General features: G+C 40.1%; 1 pseudogene; it reads right to left on the bottom strand.

Annotated features, from left to right (window-relative positions):
* Positions 1-272: 272 nt before the first annotated feature.
* LOC137498915 (piggyBac transposable element-derived protein 3-like) overlaps positions 273-19674 on the bottom strand; it is a 91932-nt pseudogene continuing 72530 nt past the window's right edge.

Here is a 19674-nt window from a genome sequence, read left to right as displayed (position 1 = left end):
TCTCACTATTTCAGGCTTTTCCACTGTGACATATTTATTGTTCTTTATGTCCCATCGTCGAACTTCATCTACAGTACCTTTACCAATAAAATTTGAACACAATACGACTGGTCTATTGTCTACCGATTTACACATTGTAAGATCATCAGCACTAGCAATTTCTTCACAAAAACCTCCGGTCTGTTTCATTATAGTTTTATCATCTGAAAATGGGATACTTCTACCAAACCTGTTTTGCCGGACAGTTCCTGCCGCATAGATACCCATTGATTTCAAAGCTTGAAAAAGGTGGTACGATGAAAAAAGTTGTCAAAGTATAATTTGTGACCTTTTCCATTTGGCAATTGTTTCGATAGTTCCAAAACAACAGCAGGGCCTAATCCAAACTTTTCACAGGAAGGGGAATTTAGTTCCGTTGTGTCTCCTTGATACAAAGTAAAATCATGAACAAGTCCACTTTTTCCACACAACATGAACGTCTTTATTCCACAAAGGTTGGGTTTTCCCTTGACATATTGTTTTGCAGAAAACTTCCCCGTGAAAAGAATCATGCCTTCATCAACGCAAACATTTTCTTCAATCTGAAGTTCATTGCACCGTTTACGAATGGCTGTGTAAATCGGCCTCACTTTGTAAAACTTGTCCTTATTATCTGATGGAATTTCAAGATTATTTACCAAATGTAAATTAGTTCGCAGTTCAAAGGAACGGTCTCGTGTCATATTTTCTAAAAATGCATTTACTTTGAGGGTTGCATCCCAATACATGCGTATTCTAGGCGAAACAATATGAGTAAACCAAATAAAATGTCTCTTTCATCAGCTGTTATCTGTTTGAAGTATAATTTTCCTTGCTGCAATGCATACATTTTGGTATTCATTGCCATGCAACTAAATAGATCTTCAGGTACATATCTTTTGAAGTAGGCTAATGTATTGGTGACAATAATTCGTGTTCTTCAAAACTGGGGGCCTCGTATTGTTCTACAATACAACTCAAAGGCTTTCGTTTCCACCTGATTGATTCTTTAGGTGTCAACAAAATTCTGGCATAAGCGTCACATGATCCGGTATGGTTTCCAAGCCTAAAACGTTTTCAGATTCCTCCAGAGATTCATCTTCATGTGCATCTTCGGGAATTGTGTCAGCAGATACGTCATCTATACTCACTTTGTCAGCTCCAACACGTTTTAGTTTTAGGTGATCTTGTCTTTGTATAAGTGGTATATCATCATCCTCAACTTCATCTCCAGATAGGCCTCAATTACAATCAAAGTCCTCACCATTTTGCAATATATCTAAAATAGAGTCCCAGTCTTTCTCCACGGTAAGATATCTTTCTCTTCGTACAGGAATAGTTTTACTTGTAGTAGGCTTAGCCATATTTGTAGGCCAACTGCACAAAAACTGAATAAGGAACATACAGAAAGGTCAAATGTGACCAACAGCCATTGATATTTCTGAAATAAAAAGAAAGAAAACACTGAAAACTAATACAACATAGCACACAAACGAAAGTATATGAAGATTATGTTCACTGCTTATTTACATCACTACAGGCCGGTTGTACACAATTGTGTACATTATACTTACCGAATAATATGAAGTAATAAAGAATCGAATTATATTCTTAAAACTGCACTAAACACTGCATAAGTATCCATAGAAACACGATATCACTTTACAATGGCGGTAAACAAACTAAAGTCTTCGCAATTACAACACAGAGCAGAAGCGGTAATGGCCATAGAAAACCAGACACCTCCAAAGAGAATAAATACTATGCAGTTCAGAAACAAGTCGCTGGAATGCAACAGCAATTTCCCTATTACTAAAATACAAGTACCTAAACATGTTAAAACTGTCTGGATGCTCATAACATTGCTTATGAGCGAACTATAGAGGTAGAAACTTAATGTACACAATTGTGACCAACAGGTCTGAAAGGGTTAATTCGTAAACAATATCAAAAGTAAAAAACCCTATAAAGTGGTAAGTTCATTTAATGCTCTCTGGGTGAATTTCAACAGAGATTAACAGTTTAGCAACTTAAGTGAGGTTTTAAATTTCTTTTAAGATTTCTATTCAATAGTATACAATGAAACTTTCACCAATGGAACAGCATTACACACGTATTACAATTAAATAGAACTACGCCTAGAGTATATAATTAAAAATCATTTAGCATTTGCTATACACTAAGAAACGAACAGACACCAAAGAGACTGCCAGACTGACGGCAAGCGGGTGAATAATACCTCAAGTGCCCATGACCTTGGAAAAAATGTATACCTCTGCTACCCTTCCTCACAGCACATGCGAAGTGTCCACTACTTGTGGTGCTATATAAATCGATTAGCCACGACGAACGACATTATACGCGTATTTCCGCTAATGTCGGCCTTTGTGGTGTAGCGGTCAGTGTGATTAGCTGCCACTTCCGCAAACCTTATTCGAGTCCCGGTTCTGCCACGAAATTTGAAAAGTGATACGAGGGCTGGAACACGGTCAACTCAGCCTTGGGAGGTCAACTGAGTACAGTGGGGAGGGAGTGGTTCGATTCCTGCCTCAGCCATACTTGAAGTGATTTTCCGTGGTTTCCCACTTCTCCAGACAAACGCCGAGATGGTACCTTAAAGCCACGGCTGCTTCCTTCCCTCTTCCTTGTCTGTCCCTTACATTCTACCCCTCCTCCCACAAAGCCCCTTTTCAGCAACAGGTATGGCCTCTGTCTTCCTTTGATCTATGCCTTCACTCTTCGAAGTGTTGGATCCCTTCCATTTCTTAGCTCTGAATAGCATTATATAGTAGATAGTTGCCTAGCTGTACCCCTCTTAAAACAATAATCATCACCACTACCACCACCACCACCATCTGGGCGTGTTACTGGTCCTCTTCCCCTGTTGTATCCCACCTCCCCAAAGTCTCACGCTCCACGACAGTGCCCTTGTGGCGGAGGAGGTGGGATCCCTCGCTGAGTCCGAGGGAAAGACCAACGCTTGAGCGTAAACGGATTAGGAAGAAAGAAAGAAAGAAAGAAAGAAAGAAAGAAAGATTCCCGCTAATAATCTACAATATATAATTATATAATAACGTGTCCTCACTGAATGACTGACTGACTGACTGAATGAATGAATGACTGACTACTGGATATAAAGAAATGAAATTTTGGTGATAAATTTATTTTAGATTGCAGGTGCTCACTAAGGGAGGATTTTCGATATTTCGTCGCTGAAGGGGTGAAAAACGGGGGGGGGGTTGAATTGTTTAAATGAGTATATCTATATCTAAAAAACGTAAACGCTTACAGACGTAAAATTGGTATTTAGAATCTCCTTCAAAAATAGAAAAACAAGTATTTATTGTTTTCGGAAAGTCCACTTAAGGGGGAGAGCGGTGGAAAGAAGTGAAGAATAAGTTGAATTGTTTTTATGAGGACACTTATGTCTCAAAAACCATGTTACAGAGAAGAAAAGAAAATTTGTATTATGTTCTTTCAAAGTAAAGGAACAACTATTCTTTTGTTTTGGAAAATCCACATAAGGGGGTTAAAAGAATTGATAAACGAACGCATTTTTAAAATGAGTACCGGTATATCTACATCATATGTCGAAATCCTAACGTGTAGCAGACATGAATTTTGTATCTTGAAAGTCCTTTAAAACTACAGGAACAGACTTTTTTGTTTTCGCGAAAGACAGTTAATGGCGATGAAAAGAAGTGAAAAAGAATTGAATTAATTTTTAAGAGGATATTTATATCTCAAAAACTGAATGTTATAGACGTGAAAATTGGTATTTGGAATCCCGTTTCAGAATAAGGAAGCATGTGTGTGCTTTTTCGCCTTGAAAGAAGACTGTTTCTCATGTGTACAGTCCTACATCGCATGGTGATCTTAGCCCCAAAAGGAAATACCACGAACGTGGTTTACAATTAGCTTCTGAAGTAAATGAAACTCAATTTTTCGGTGAGATTTAAATTTTTGGGATTTGCGGATAATATCTTAGTACAATACCGAGGAAAGATTAAATGCGAAAATCACACGGACGAAGCCGCGGGTAGCCGCTAGTTTTGTTTATAATTAAAGTAATTTTTTTTTGCTAGGGGCTTTCTGTCGCACCGACACAGATAGGTCTTATGGCGACGATGGGATAGGAAAGGCATAGGAGTTGGAAGGAAGCGGCCGTGGCCTTAATTAAGGTACAGCCCTGGTGTGAAAATGGGAAACCTCGGAAAACCATCTTCAGGGCTGCCGATAGTGGGATTCGAACCTACTATCTCCCGGATGCAAGCTTACAGCCGCGCGCCTCTACGCGCACGGCCAACTCGCCCGGTAGATTAAAGTAAATAAATGAAATAAGTAGCTGATAAGACCACAAGGCTTGTACAAATCGCTTGTAAAATTAATTCTTAGTTTTGTTATTTTTTTTTTTTTTTGCTTTACGTCGCACCGACACAGATATGTCTTATGGCGACGATGGCATAGGAAAGGCCTAGGAAGTGGAAGGAAGCGGCCGTGGCCTTAATTAAGGTACAGCCCCGGCATTTGCCTGGTGTGAAAATGGGAAACCACGGAAAACCATCTTCAGGGCTGCCGACAGTGGGGCTCGAACCTAGTATCTCCCGATTACTGGATACTGGCCACACTTTATTCTTAGTTTAAGCAATGCATTCTTCCCTCCGTCTTGGAACAGAGCAATGATAATTCTCCCGCACAAGAAAGGGAACATACATGACATCAGAAACTATCGTCCTATTAGCTTGCTTTCTGTCCTTTACAAGGTTTTCGCCAAGGTACTGACAAATAGAATCAGTTCAACGCTTGATTTTGCCCAGCCAATTGAACAAGGTGTTTTCCGGTGAGGTTTTGGAACAATCGACCACATACTCACCCTTAGTGAAGTTATCAGCAGAAGTAATGAATAACAAATGCCGCTCTGTCTAGCCTTTGTGGACTTTGAAAAGGCTTTGGACTCGGTGAGCCACGCTGTTGTTATGCAAGCCTTAGCTTAACATGGCGTCGATGCTGCCTACATAAGAGTACTCCAGGATATGTACGAAACCTCTTCAGCCTTCATGAACGTCAGTCAATGTGCCAACCACGGATTTTCCCATTCACGGAGGTGTAAAGCAAGGCGACCCCTTATCCCCCAAGCTGTTCTCAGCAGTATTAGAAATGGCCATGTCAAAAATCAACTGGCAAAGTACAGGAGTCAAAATCAATGGGAAAAGGCTGAACAATTTGTTTGCAGACGACATTACACTTTTGGCCAACGACATCGATGAAATACAAACTCTAATACAAGATCTTGTCTCAGCCTGTTAGAAAGTGGGACTATCCATGAACCTTTCTAAAATGAAAGTAACGCTCAACAAATGGGCCCCAGCAGGAAAGCTGCATGTGGAAAATTCCCCATTACAACAGGTCAATGAGTATGTCTATCTTGGGCAGCTTGTAAACATGAAAGGGAACTTAAGACCGGAAATCTTCCGACGTATCAAACTAGGATGGCAAGCCTACGGAAGAAATTCTTCAATCTTTAAATCCAGCATGCCAACCCACCTAAAGAAGATAGTCTTTGACCAGAGTGTTCTCCCTGTACTGACTTACGGTTGTGAAACCTAGACATTGACAGAGTTTGTTAAGCATAAACTCAGAACAACCAAAGAGCTATGGAACGGTTTATGCTAGGCTTCACGAAGAAAGACAGGAAGAGAGCTGATTACATCAGGTCAGTCACAAAGGTCAGTGACATTTTCGAAAGGGTGTTTACCCTAAAATGGCAGTGGGTAGGCCATGTTGCTCGGAGAACTGATGGTAGGTGGACAAAGCTTGTGCTTGAGTGGAGTCCGAAAGATCATCAGAGACCTAGAAGAAGACCACCGGACAGATGGGATAAAGACTTCCAGAACATTACTGGGATCAATTGACAGAACATCGCTCAAGACCGTCCCAGATGGAGAGACCTTATGAAAACCTACATTGCTTCGGACTTAAAGAGGCCACATCGTAAAAACGATTGAATATGGCTGATAGTGATAATGCTAGTGAAAATGGAATAAAAATGTAATGCTTTCTCCACTGTTAGCTGGTCGACTACGTTAGTCGATTTTTGAAGGGAGGTCAAATATTTTGGCTCGCTGTGTCACCCAAGAAAATGGCGTTAATTCAGCCATAACATCCATCTATGTCTTTGGTGGAGAGATCAAGAGTTGACAGTGCTCTGTGGACTGGTACAATCTCCCCCCTTATCACCGCTACTGTTCGTACACTTAACACATGCTAAACACTTTGCTCTGTAGGAACTCCTCAGTCAATTGTGACGCACTCTGCTAAGATGACACATTTTTATCCACAATGCGAGTGAAAGAGTGTATCTAATAAAAGGAAATTTGTCCGGCTCCATGACTAAATGTTTAGCGTGCTGGCCTTTAACCCAGAGGGACTCGGATTCGATTCCCGGCCAGGTAGGAGATTTTAATCTTAAATGGTTAAACCCCTCGGGACGGGGACTGGGTGTTTGTGCTGACCCCAACATCCTTGCAACTCACACACCACACATAACACTATCCTCCAGCACAATAACGCGCAGTTTCCCAAACATGGCAGATGCCGTCAACCCTCATCGGAGGGCTAGACATAGCGACACGAATTTTTTTTAAACAACTGTAAATATTCAATGCAGTGAGTTTATAAAAACCAGCCTTTTGAAGTACTTATTGTCCTTTCCGAATCCAGATGTATCACAATATCTTCCTATTAAATCTAGTAATTAAATTTCTACAATGATGATAGCGGGGCGGGACTAAATCCCTGTACAGTTAGCTGGTCAGATACGTTAGTTGATTTTTGAAGTAAGGTCAAATAATTTGGCACTCTACGTCATGCTCGATACTGGTGGTGCACTCTGTGTCGGTATCATCCAACAAAATAGCATTAATTCAGCCATGACATCCATCCATGCCTTTGCTGGCGAGATCTAGTGTTTACGGTGCGCTTTCCTCGCTCGACCAAATTTGTTACTTACATTTTCTTGCCTCTGTCTCACCCTTGCCTTTGACCATATGAAAATCAATGAGGTATAAGCGATATTAACAATCCTATTTCTTATGCTGCCAGTCCTTAATATGAATGGTGTAAAAATGTCACTCATATATTTGGCTGATCCATGCATTTCAATTGGCCGTAGCCGTGTTGAAACACCGGATCCCGTGAGATCTCCGAAGTTAAGCAACATTGGGCGTGGTCAAGATTTGGATGGGTTGCCACGCGCTGTTGGGGGGGAGGGGATAAGGGAATTAAGGAGCGGAAAGGAACTGGCCACCCTACCGTACGTAAACTCCGGCTCAGGCATACCTCTGAGGAGGTTCGGACCTGCCTTCGGGCAGAATTATTTTCTTACCAATCACAGGCTTCTTCTTCGATTCGGTGTGTAACTTTAAGCTAGCCAATTAAATTAAGGGGGTGTGGCTGTTTTATTCATGAAAGCTCTCGAACTTTCCACGAGGGTTTATAAACTGCTCATTTTCACGTCTCTTGGCCTTGTGCCCGTTAGGTTTTATGAAGCTATATAGAGGAGCCATTTATTTAAAGGTTATTTATTTTACTCGAAGGCCCTGTAGGTTGGGTACGAGATACCCCTGTTTCAATTTGTAAGCTGCGCCATGGAAGGTCAGAAAGTGTAAGACATTTTTGGTGTTGCCTTGACTAGGCTTGAAAAGCTGAGAGCGTGTCTGCTCTTTTCAAGTATTGTAAAAGTGCCTCTAGGAGGCTTGACATTGTAAATTACGGAGCTAGTGCTCCATGTATTGAGTGGTCTTCTGCCCTTGCATAATATGGTGATCTTTGTAGAAATAAGGTCGAAGCTAAGGAGATGTTAAGTGAGGACTTCAAGCACAAGTTCCGTTTAAACCAACAATCTTGTCTTAACTAGACTTGTCTTTTGCTACTAGTACCTGTGATTTAGTTACTTGTAATTTTTACGAAAGAAAAAATATAACCTTTGTTAAAATTTTAATTAACTTTGACTCTGTTGTTAGACCCATTCATCCCGACACCTTCTTTCACCTCTGCTGATCCACCAACAACGGTAATAATAATAATAATAATAATAATAATAATAATAATAATAATAATAATAATAATAATAATAATAATAATAATAATAATAATAGCCGGGCTCTGCAACTAAATATGAAAAGTGGAACGAGAGCTGGAACGGGGTTCACTCAGTCTCGAGAGGTCAACTGAGTAGAGGGCCGGTTCGATTCCCACCTCAGCCATCATATAGAAATGGTTTTCCATGGTTTCCTACTTCTCCTCTAGGCAAATGCCAGGATGGTACCCAACTTCAGGCCACGGCCGCTTCCTTCCCTCTTCCTAACCTATCCCTTCCAATCTTCCCATCCCCGCACAAGGCCACTGTTCAGTATAGCAGATGCGGCCGCCTGGATGAGGTACTGGTCCTTCTTCCCAGTTCCATCCCCCGACCCAAAGTCTCTCGCTCCAGGACACTGCACTTGGGGTGGTAGAGATGGGATCCCTTTCTGAGTCGGAGGAAAAAACCAAACCTGGGTAGTAAAGAGATTAAGAAAGACAATGATGATCGATGTGTGATTCGTCCGTCTTAACTTCGGTCTTCGTGCGTTTCACTTCCTGTTCGTTGGTCATTAAGGAATTTGATGAGTATTCTATGATAATTCTTACGTGCTATCTGGAAATACCAGTATAGCTTTTGTTCACGTGTTCATTCTGCTAGGTTGAAGACTTGTAATGAACATTTAAGGATATATATTGCTTTGGGTCACGTAGCTGCCAGCTTGCATTCGGGAGATAGTGGGCTCGAGCACCACGTCGGTAACTCTAAAGTTGGTTTCTCGTGGTTTCCTATTTCCTCAACACGCAAATACTGGGGCTGTACCTTAATCAAGGCTACGGGCTCCAAAAGATCTATCTGTGTCGGAGCAACGTAAAGCAAATTGTATGTAGGCTATATATAAGTACTAGCTATTACCCACGGCTTCGCCCGCGAGGATTTGGTAAGTTGATAAAAATTAATTGTTCCTCGGTACTGAACTAAGCCATTATCTGAAATTGCCTACAGTATAAAAGCCCACCAAAAAATTGCATCTCATTTACCCCAGAACCACGTTTGTGGCATTGCCTTTGCGGGCTAAGATGACCAGGCTTCTGGCAGAGCTAAATCTGGAACATGCGACATGGAACTCTACATGTGAGAAACAGTCCTCCTTTAAGTCGAAAGAAAAAAGGGCTTTCTTTATTTCTAAAGACTATTTCCACCGATTTACACGTCTGTAACATCTTAGTTTTTGAGATGTAAGTACCCTCATAAAGAAAATTCAACTCCTTCTTCACTTATTTTCAATCTCCAGCTTAAGTTGATTTTCCGAAAACAAAAATGTTTCTTTGTTTTTATAGGGGATTGCAAATACCAATTTCCACGTCTGTAACTGTTAAGTTATGATATATACTGTATACTCATTTTAGAAACTGTCCCACTCTTTGGCTGAGTGGGCAGCGTTGAGGCCTTCGGTTCACAGGGTTGCGGGTTCGATTCCGGGCTGGGTCGGGGATTTTAATCGCGTGTGATTAATACACCTGGCTCGAGGACAGGTTATTTGTGTTTGTCCCAACACTCTCCTCTTCATATTCGCTGAATACGCCACATTACAACCACAACAGGAACACGCAATAGTAATTACGTCCCTACATATGGGGTTGGCGTCAGAAAGGGCATCCAACCGTAAAACGGGGTCATATCCACATGTGCGACACAGTTCACACCCGAAAAGGTGAGGAAATCGGTAGAAGAAGAAGATAATAATGTTAAAAATTCACCCGTTTTTTTTATTATTTCACACACTTAAGTGGATTTTCCAAAAGGAAAAGTGTTCATTTATTTTTAAAAGTGATTCCAAATACCAGTTTTAACGTCTGTAACATCTTCAGTCTCTGGGATATAGGTATCCTCATATAAAGAATTCAACTCCTTCCTCATTTCTTTTCACCGCCCCCCCCCCCCTTCACACCCCTTAAGTGGATATCCTGAAAACAAAAATGTGTGTTGTTTTATTTATAAAAGGAGGTTCCCAATAAAATTTTCATATGTGTAACATCTTACGTTTTTGTGATATATTGTAAACTAGCAGATGTACCCGTGCTTCGCTACGGTATTCTACATTGTATCCGAGTATCGAAGTAAATACTGTACCTGCAGTAAATAAGATTGTTTTAAAATTGCATGTCTCTTAGCGTTATCCGAGAAACAGCATGGGAAGGTCCCCATGCGCTGTTTCCAATGTAAAGTGTTTGTTACGGATTTGTGATATAAAGGCAGGCTCACTTGCCTAGTGCCATTCACAATCGAGTTGGGAAGTTTACATTATAATTGCAGGCCCCGTTGCCTACTGCGCGGTCACAATCGATTTGGGGAGTTTTCGTTACAACGGCAGCCCCCTTTTCTACTTCCAGACAGATAACACTTGAGGAGTTTTTATTATAATGGCAGGCAACTACCCTACTATCACTCGAAATTGAGTTGTGCAGTTATCATTATAATGTATTAATAAAGTGTAATAATTATACTTCCTACTGCCAGGCAGCTTACTGCCAGTCACACCAAGATGGTGAGTTTCCATCAAAATAGCATGCCACTATGCCTAATGCCAGTCATATTTTAGATGAGAACATTTGTTTATAATGGCGGGCACCCTTGCCTACCGCCAAACACAATCGGGTAGGGGAGTTTTAAACAAAACTGCCTGCTCCCTTGCCTTCTGCAGGTCAAATCGAGAAGTGAACTATTCATTACAATGGTAGGTCTTCCTTACCAGTGCCAGTTACACAGGAGTTGGAGAAGAACCCCATTCCTACTGCCAGTCAAAGTCGGTGTGGGGAGTACTGATTGCAATAGCAGACACACCCTTTCTCGATCGCTACAAATCGACATCTGTGAATATATATAGATCGACATACGAAAGTATATGCGTGTTTACAATATTGCAGACCTTCATTTACAGATTAACTGCTGCTAAACGTACGTCATATGACAAAGGATTGTACCCCATTAGACGCCGGATTTAGTGGCCTAAATGGCTGGTTCTATGATATCTCAACTATTCTTGAGTCATATATTGACTTAGAAACGCTGAAACCGAGATCAATAGCTGCAGTCGCTTAAGTGTGGCCAGTAACCAGTAATCGGGAGATAGTGGGTTCGAGCCCCACTGTCGGCTGCACTGAAGATGGTTTCGTGGTTTCCCATTTTCACACCAGGCAAATGCCGGGGCTGTACCTTAATTAAGGCCACGTCCGCTTCCTTTCAATTCTTAGATCTTTCCTATCCCATCGTCGGCATATCTGTGTCGGTGCGACGTAAAGCAAAATAGCAAAAAAAAAAAAAAAAAAAAAAAAAGGAAGAAACGTTGAACAGGGTAAAGTTTTCGTAAGATTATCTCACATTGCATTACTTTTCGGATAATTATGTAATTATGTGACAGCTACATACAGTACATAGCATTTGGATCACATGTGCCTACTGAGTGGGCCAATTTTCGTGAAGAGTTTGATGATTCTTTTTTTCCTATAAGTGATTGAAAGTATGAATGATGCATGTGAAAAGTCCAGATTTACTTAACATCGACTAATAGAGAAAAATCAAACGTAAAAGAGATGCAGGTACGACAAAAAGAAGTCACAAGACCAAGGTTGTAGGCCATTCCAAATTGAACGGAGATTGTGCAGTCCGTTATGTGATAGGACTTCCCGAAGGTCTGCACCATCATTAAAATTGTCTCCATATTTCGATATTATTCGGGGATAAAAAGTGAAAAATTTAAAGATCTTGGGAAGTTTTCCGTCCGTTACAGGCTAAAACGTATAATTTTGTCAAATTTTAATTTTCTTTTTCGTCTGGCAGATTATGCCGCAATCTGGATTTTGGGCGAGGAGGGTAAAAATTAGGACTTTCAGGAAACTAAACCAAAAAATATGCAGGTGGTCATTATTACCGCTTAAACGGGCAGCTGTGCGAAAATTCTAGTCAATGTAGAGGCACACAGTCGTTACGACTGTGGAAGAGTGAAGTCATCATTTTGGTTCCCTATAAACCACCAGTCCATTCCGGGAACATGAAATGTTATTGACAATGTAGAGGCACACAGTCTTTACGATTTTATTTATATAAATAGATAAGGAATCTGCTCCACGTACAACACCTTTTGGGCTATGTCCGCTGGACTTAACCTGCAAAACTGATCATTCATGATATCTTCCTTATTAATACTCGTGACGAAAAAATGCACATGAAGATAAACTTTTAGAGATGGAATTTCATCACGTTTGGTCGATTTCTAGTCATGTTGGTCTTGTACTGTATATATTGTGGAAGAGTAAAATCACCATTTTGGTTCCTAATAAACCACCAGTCCATTACGGGAACATGAAATGTTATTGACAATGTAGAGGCACACAGTCGTTACGATTACTTTTGGACAAGTGGATGCTAAATATAAAGTTTGGTTCGAATATCTTCAGTAGTTTTCAAGTTGTAAGAAATAAGCTTTACACGCATCCGCTCTTGAGTTAAGTCCGATGTGACTTGTACCGAACAAGGTCCGTTAATGATATCTCCCTTATTAATATTCGTATCGAAATGATGCACATGAGGAGAAAGGTTTAGAAATCAATTTCCATTAAGGCAGGTAGATGTCCATTAAGTTTGATTGTGTATATTTTGTGGGAGTGCAAATCACCTTAAATCTCACATATACTATGTGAAAAAATAGGATAAATTTTTACGGTCATCTTCACAGAATGCACGGTAATAGATTAACCAAAAAAATCTATGGCTTCTTCCGTAACCACAAATCAAAACTCAACCTGAAAAATTCATAGTAGAATAAATTCAAAATTACATAAAATTCACTATTCGATCAATCAGCTGAAATAATAACTAAAGACGAATATACAAGGTTCCAAGACAAGTCTACATTTAAAGCCGATTCTATTTTTCTCGGAAGACAAGGGGAAACGAAGATCAGATAGAATGAAGAATACTGGACACCAAGAAAAGAAAAACACACAAATAAATGATTGATTCAACGTATCCCAAAGAGGGTAAAGCGAAAGGAGAAGAAAATAATCCTAAATTCTTGGGCCCACTGAACTAGATGGAGAATTTGTCGAGATAGTAGTAGCGGTAGTCATTGTTTCAAGGGATAGTATAACTGGGCAACCCTCTTATATTTATGCACAGAAGTCGGGAAGGAATTTCTAGTAATATTGAGAAGATTAGACAATATGCAGAGAAGAATACTAATATTCTACAGGCACCAAAGTAAATGGCTGTAATTAGAGATATACATAGTAGAAATGAATTTTTAAAACTGTTATAAATGGTACATAGACTTAATAAATTAGTGATTAATGTTTTTACAATAACTTTTAGAAATTTACCTTTTGTTTATAACTATTATTTAATTTTATAATTAATTATATGTAATTAGAAATCGTAATACTCTGTAGTTTGTAGAATGTGGCACGTATAAGACGGTTTCGCATAACAGAAGGCTTCATAGCCTGAGCCACGCAATATGAAACAAGTCAATAATAATTAAATAAGCAAATATTTAACATCTTCGATCACAGACCTTAGAAAAGCCTGAGATCGGTCCATAAGACAATTAGGGGTTTTCAGTTAAGGCAGGGCCTCTCAAAAGCCCAAAATCTCACGCGTGCAGAGCGAGGCGCAAGAGCTCCGTGCACTGTGCATCGGTACCGCTCGCTGCCGCTCGGTATGGCTCGGATCAACGCTTCATCTCTGGGCTACTCGGCTATGCTCGGCTCTACTCGGCTATACTCGGCTCAACTCAGCCCGGATTTGGAGCGCTACGGCGCAAGTGGGGGAGAGGGAGACAGGCGGAGCGAGCGAGAGATGCGTAAGGAAAGAGAGAGTTAGCGCTATTGCTCCAAATCGAGGAGTGGGGGTCTGCACTCTGGTCAACCAAGCCAAGTCGTCTTTTGCACCGTGCACAGTGCATGCACCACGCGCATGCACCCTGAGAGGCCCTGAGTTAAGGTATACAAATCATGGCTCACTAACATGCAGAGGTCTCTAATAGTTATGCGTAAGATGAAAAAAGTTAGTCAAACAAAATAAACTTCGTATACGCGGTCAAAATTTAAATGAAATAAATGGAGATTTGTTTTGAGTGATTATCCATTTTTATGATAAGGCTGATCTTTGCCATTTTGTTATCTTCTTCCCCGTTGTCTTGCTCTCCTGAACTGGAGACATCTGGCCTGACTATAATAATAATAATAATAATAATAATAATAGGAGAAGGAGGAGGAATTATATAACAAAATTCATTGAAATTTGCTCTGATACAGAACGAATGGCAGTCTAATGAAGTCAGTGTTAACAGACAACGAAAGCGTGAGATGTAGACAATGATCGAACCATCTGATGGATGTGCTCTGACGAATTGGTATGGCTCTGTGTTTGAAACCGCACTGACAGTATCTAGGCCGAGTGAGCAAGCAAAATCTACTCGCTTAATGAGATCTGTTGTGTGATTGGGAACACTGGGTTTGGTATCTGAATGGCGCAGTGAGCATGCTAAAGTTCGAATTTAGTATTCATGAGATGGGCACATTTACAAAGGATTACCACACTGTGTTGGCAGCAGATGACGCGCACAATCACGCAGTTACTACCAGTGGATCCTTCTGCAGTGATGTAAAACTATGACAATGCGAATCTAGGAAGCAGTGAATGAAAGAAATGCGAAATTAGATCAGAGATTAAAAATAAACAAATGCGAAAACGAATTTAAAAATCAGCAGGGTTAAGTCAATCTACTCTGACCACGTGTTCGTTATAAGCACTATAAGCACATTGTTCCTTCATCACAATTTTCGATTTGTACTTTTAATGAACTTCCCAGATTCTGATTTTAGTAGCATAGTAACACACATTACAGCTACAAGAAAGAAGGGATAAATAGGAAACCTGTAGCGGAACATTAATGGCCTCCATGGCTCAGGCGGCAGTGCATTGGCATCTCACAGGTGCATACCGTGGTTAAAATCCCGGTCACTCAATGTGACATTTGTGCTGGACAAAGCTGAGGCGGGGCAGGATTTTCTCCGGGCACTCCGGTCACTTTTCATTCCAGCAACACTCCCCATTATCATTTCATTTCATGTCAGTCTTTTATCATTGCAACAGGCTTCGGCAGCTGGCTCATTTCCTATCCTCGCCGCTAGATGGGGGCTCATTCATTCATTCTATTCTTGACCCGGTCGAATGACTGGAAACAGGCTGTGTAGGCCTATTTTAATTTTCTATCGGAACATGTACAACTTTAGGGAATCCCAATATGTCCTACTCTATACGTAAATAAACGTTATTTCAAGTGTAAAATAGGTTCTGATTAACATGTATCTTTAAGCGTGCGTTGTCTGTGAGGCTGTATATGTCAAAAAATGGTATTAAATATAATTTCCTTTAGTGTAATTGTCAAAGTCCGCCTCTGTGGTGTAGTGGTTAGTGTGATTAGCTGCCACTCCCAGAGGTCCGGGTTCCATTCCCGGCTCCGCCACGAAATTTGAAAAGTGGTACGAGGGCTGGAACGGGGTCCACTCAGCCTCGAGACGTCAACTGAGTAGAGGTGGGTTCGATTCCCACCTCAGGCGTCCTAGAAGTGATTTTCCGTTGTTCCCACTTCCCCTCCAGGCCAATTCCCTGGATGGTACCGAACTTCAGGCCACAGCCGCTTCCTTCCCTCTTCCTTGCATGTCCTATCCAATCTTCCCATTGAACCCTTGAACTTACCATTCCATCCTTGGTCGGCCACAGCTGCTACAGCAGAGCAATATTGAACTCGTAAATCATGGGTCGTTGCGGGAAGAAATTCGGTCACGATCTTAACCAAACGATGGGGTTCAGAAGAGAGCCCAACTACTTGAAATGAGGAGCAAATATGTGCTTACTAACTTTTATTGAATTCGAAATGGCACGACATGATTATTTTATATAAATCCTTGAAAAAAAGTTATAAATTTTTTATTATTGAATGTTTCAAACGCAGTCACATTGCATAGCGTTGATTTATTTTTCACAATATCGAAGAGTTGCTTCGGTGAAAGTAATAAATTAGTGGACAGCGAAACTGAAAAACTGAAAAAGGAAAGACCTGAAAACCGGGCACCTATTACTCCAAACGAGAGATGAGAATTAATCCACACGATCCGTGGAAAATCTGATTTTCAACAAGTAGAACGCCTGATTTCCTCTCAATTAAGGTCATCCACCAGTCGAATACCCTTGCGGATACGGAACAGCCGCCGAATGGACCCTTAATCGAACCAAATTGACTATCAGTTGCTTTGCATAGGGTGCGAAATATTATGAGAAAGAATGGTGTTCACTACGAGTTAACAGCAGCATTCACAATTGAAATAAAATTCCACCATGTATTTGTCATTCATGACACCCTTATGTGATAAAATAATCCCGATTCTAAATGTGCATCACCCGAACAGCTGTTCAGAAGGAACCAACAACAACATGATCCGCGAGAATCTTAGGTTACGTCGTTCTAAAGGAACAAAACTGCGAAATGCAGGAAACACTTATTCATCACGCATTTAGAAGAAATGCCAAACACTGAAGTTAATTAAAAAGTAGAAAATTACTTGAAAAATATTATTATCAAACCGATTTTCAGGTTAGAAAATGGTTACGTTAAGCTTAATAAAATTACCAGTCCACATTGAAAAATACAACAAACTTAAGGAATTCTTTCCTTCCTAAACAATGACTACCATTACAGATCCATCTACTTATTGTTTGTCCCAACACACTACCTACAAAGTTATCACTTAATCAAATTCAACTACGTATAAAAAAATGAAAGAACGACAAAGATAGAAAATAAAATATATCACTGGCTGACGAATCGAAACCACATTCACAACTCAAGTCTCCCACTAATACATTGAGTGTCAATATGCACACTATCAAAGCGAAACGGACGTCAGAACGACAAAACAATAGGTACGTAAAATAAAATAAAATATCGAAGTTATTTGAACTCAACACGCATGGAGAATTACAGTACAACATTCAATCACCCTTAGGTCGATATCCAATGTTGGGCAACCCTCATTTGCCGATAACGATCCCATATCTTAGGAACCACCTTCCAACTGTTGGGAGCCACGCACAAGACTGGCCTCATTATTACCGATCTAACCCTCTTCATATTTCGTATTTTACTGTAGATGTTACCTTCGCCAAGGTCACTTCGCAAAAAGGAAAAAGACACATCTAATCTGAGACTTTAGTATGTACAGCTGACCTCCCAGACCTATCGTCGGGCTTATTAAAAGTCTGTACACCCTAACACTAATCCCTATGTACACAATACCTTCCTAATTCTATCGTCGAGCATGAACTAGGACGTCTCATCATCAGTATACTCCTAGGATAACATGTGACGTCCTAAATATATTGTCGGGCGGAAACTGGGTCGTATTACGCTTCCCCTGGCATATCAGGCGAACTAACAATTTCAAACAAACTCTGATTTTTCAGTTGTAAACCTGGTCAGACTAATAACACACAACGGAACAACGTCTCTTACTATTAAGCGAACGCAAGTCGGAAAATGCAGTAAGTCTCTACCTCGTTACAAAACGTGAACTCGAAAAATAAATATTACGTGACGAACAATCCCCCAACTCAAAAACGATCTCAGCATGCACATTGAAGATTTAGGGAAGAATAATAATTCCCAACACACGACTACCATCTAGTGGATGTTGTCCAAAAATAATACTCATCACCACCGCATTGGAAATCCTCAAATCGCCTACAGTCAATTCCAAATATTTATATCCATGACTATCCAGTGAAACGAAATTCAATAAATTTACATGGTCACACAACACCAACCGCGTATTCTAAATGTTCTTTTATCCTTATCCTACCATTCATACTGACTTTACGTAACTGGTCGTTTGACTTTTACTACCAAGATTTTAAATCTTTACTAGAATCGTTTTTCACTTGGGATCTTACTAGAAATCTACCGTGCACTCACACAGTAGTCGTTTCAATTTTCGGATTGTTAGCGGAATACACTACAGCCTGCCTCAATACAGTCTGTATCACAAATCCTTCCTAGGCAAACATAACCTGTCTCAAAACTCATTCTCCTCGCCTTATCCCGGTGGTATTACTTAAAATCCAGGCTCCCTTTCACCTTCAATATTCCTACCACTCTCATCTCCACATATATAAATTCTTCGCTCTCAATCCATTTTTCTTATATTTCAAGACCCTTTCAATTTCAATCCTCTTGTGAAAAACAATAACCATTATAAAATACACCTCTTTATTTTTACTGTTACTACAACTTTCGGACCTCGAGAATACCAGAATACGCCGCGATTTTCCGTATCATCGACATACACGATGACACAAAATTTTACTTCCCATGAATAAAACATAACTCTAACGAATTTCACTGGAATTTTCCTAAATGCCTGCGATCCTCGTAAAACATACATGTTAAATGCACTTTTAACATAGGAAAATTTTATCCCGCGGTAGACATTATTATTATTATTATTATTAATAATAATAATAATAATAATAATAATAATAATAATAATAATAATAATTTCGACAAAAATTCTGAATTCAAACGATATTTGAAATTAAGACATTCGCCACGACTACTTTACCATTATCACTTTCCTAATTTTCCTCAATTTGGACAATATCACATAGAACATTAACACCAGATTTAAACGTCGCATTTTACAATTTCTTGACGTGAAGTTTTACAAGACTAAAGATTTCACACGCTGACCAAAATTATAACACTTTTCGCCTGATAATTACAAATATCAACCCGACACTCGCCTTGAAAAATTGGTTGGGACAAACAAAAAGTCTAACTACAACATAATACAAAATATAGACAGACCTGCATTGATGTCGTCTTCAGAATTCTGGCTACATTTTGCCAGCTGACCTCGTGCTTACCCGCACATTGATACAAGGAACATCATCTTCTTAAACATATCTATCTTACAAGTACTGCCTTTTCACGCGTTATTAAATGACAACACAAATCGCGCACTTTCTTCGTTATAATTTGTACAGCAAACCTCCTTCGTTCTGCAGTCAACTGCGACTGTCTCTCTTCTCCCCAGACTCAACTTTCATTCACCCTAATACAACAGGTGTCCCACAGATAACGAAATCAGAACTACTCTGACTAGCTTCCCAACTCCCTTAACACTTTCCAACACATACGAGGTGATACAATAAAATCAGCTATATATTTCAACAGACGCCTATGCTTTCACAATTTTGTCGGCGAAAGTTCAGAAAAATTTCTATCACCTTCCCTTTCTAACAGTAGATGTGGACCACAGCCATGAACATGTACTAATTTATTTGGAGATCAATCTTATGCAATTTTCTGCTGACGACGGGCGTAAGCTTCCGCTGCTTCAGAAACCAGACCGACACTGAGAAATATGCAGAGAAGGGTTTCTTTTATAGTCTTAGGAGGTGACGCTACTCACACCGCTAAGCTTGATTATGTAATCTGCTAATTTGGCGTCCAATAG

Source organism: Anabrus simplex, chromosome 1, assembly GCF_040414725.1.
Source record: "Anabrus simplex isolate iqAnaSimp1 chromosome 1, ASM4041472v1, whole genome shotgun sequence".
Taxonomy (NCBI): Eukaryota; Metazoa; Arthropoda; class Insecta; order Orthoptera; family Tettigoniidae; genus Anabrus; species Anabrus simplex.
Note: the sequence above shows the minus strand (reverse complement) of the source record. Positions and strands in the feature narration are given on the sequence as shown.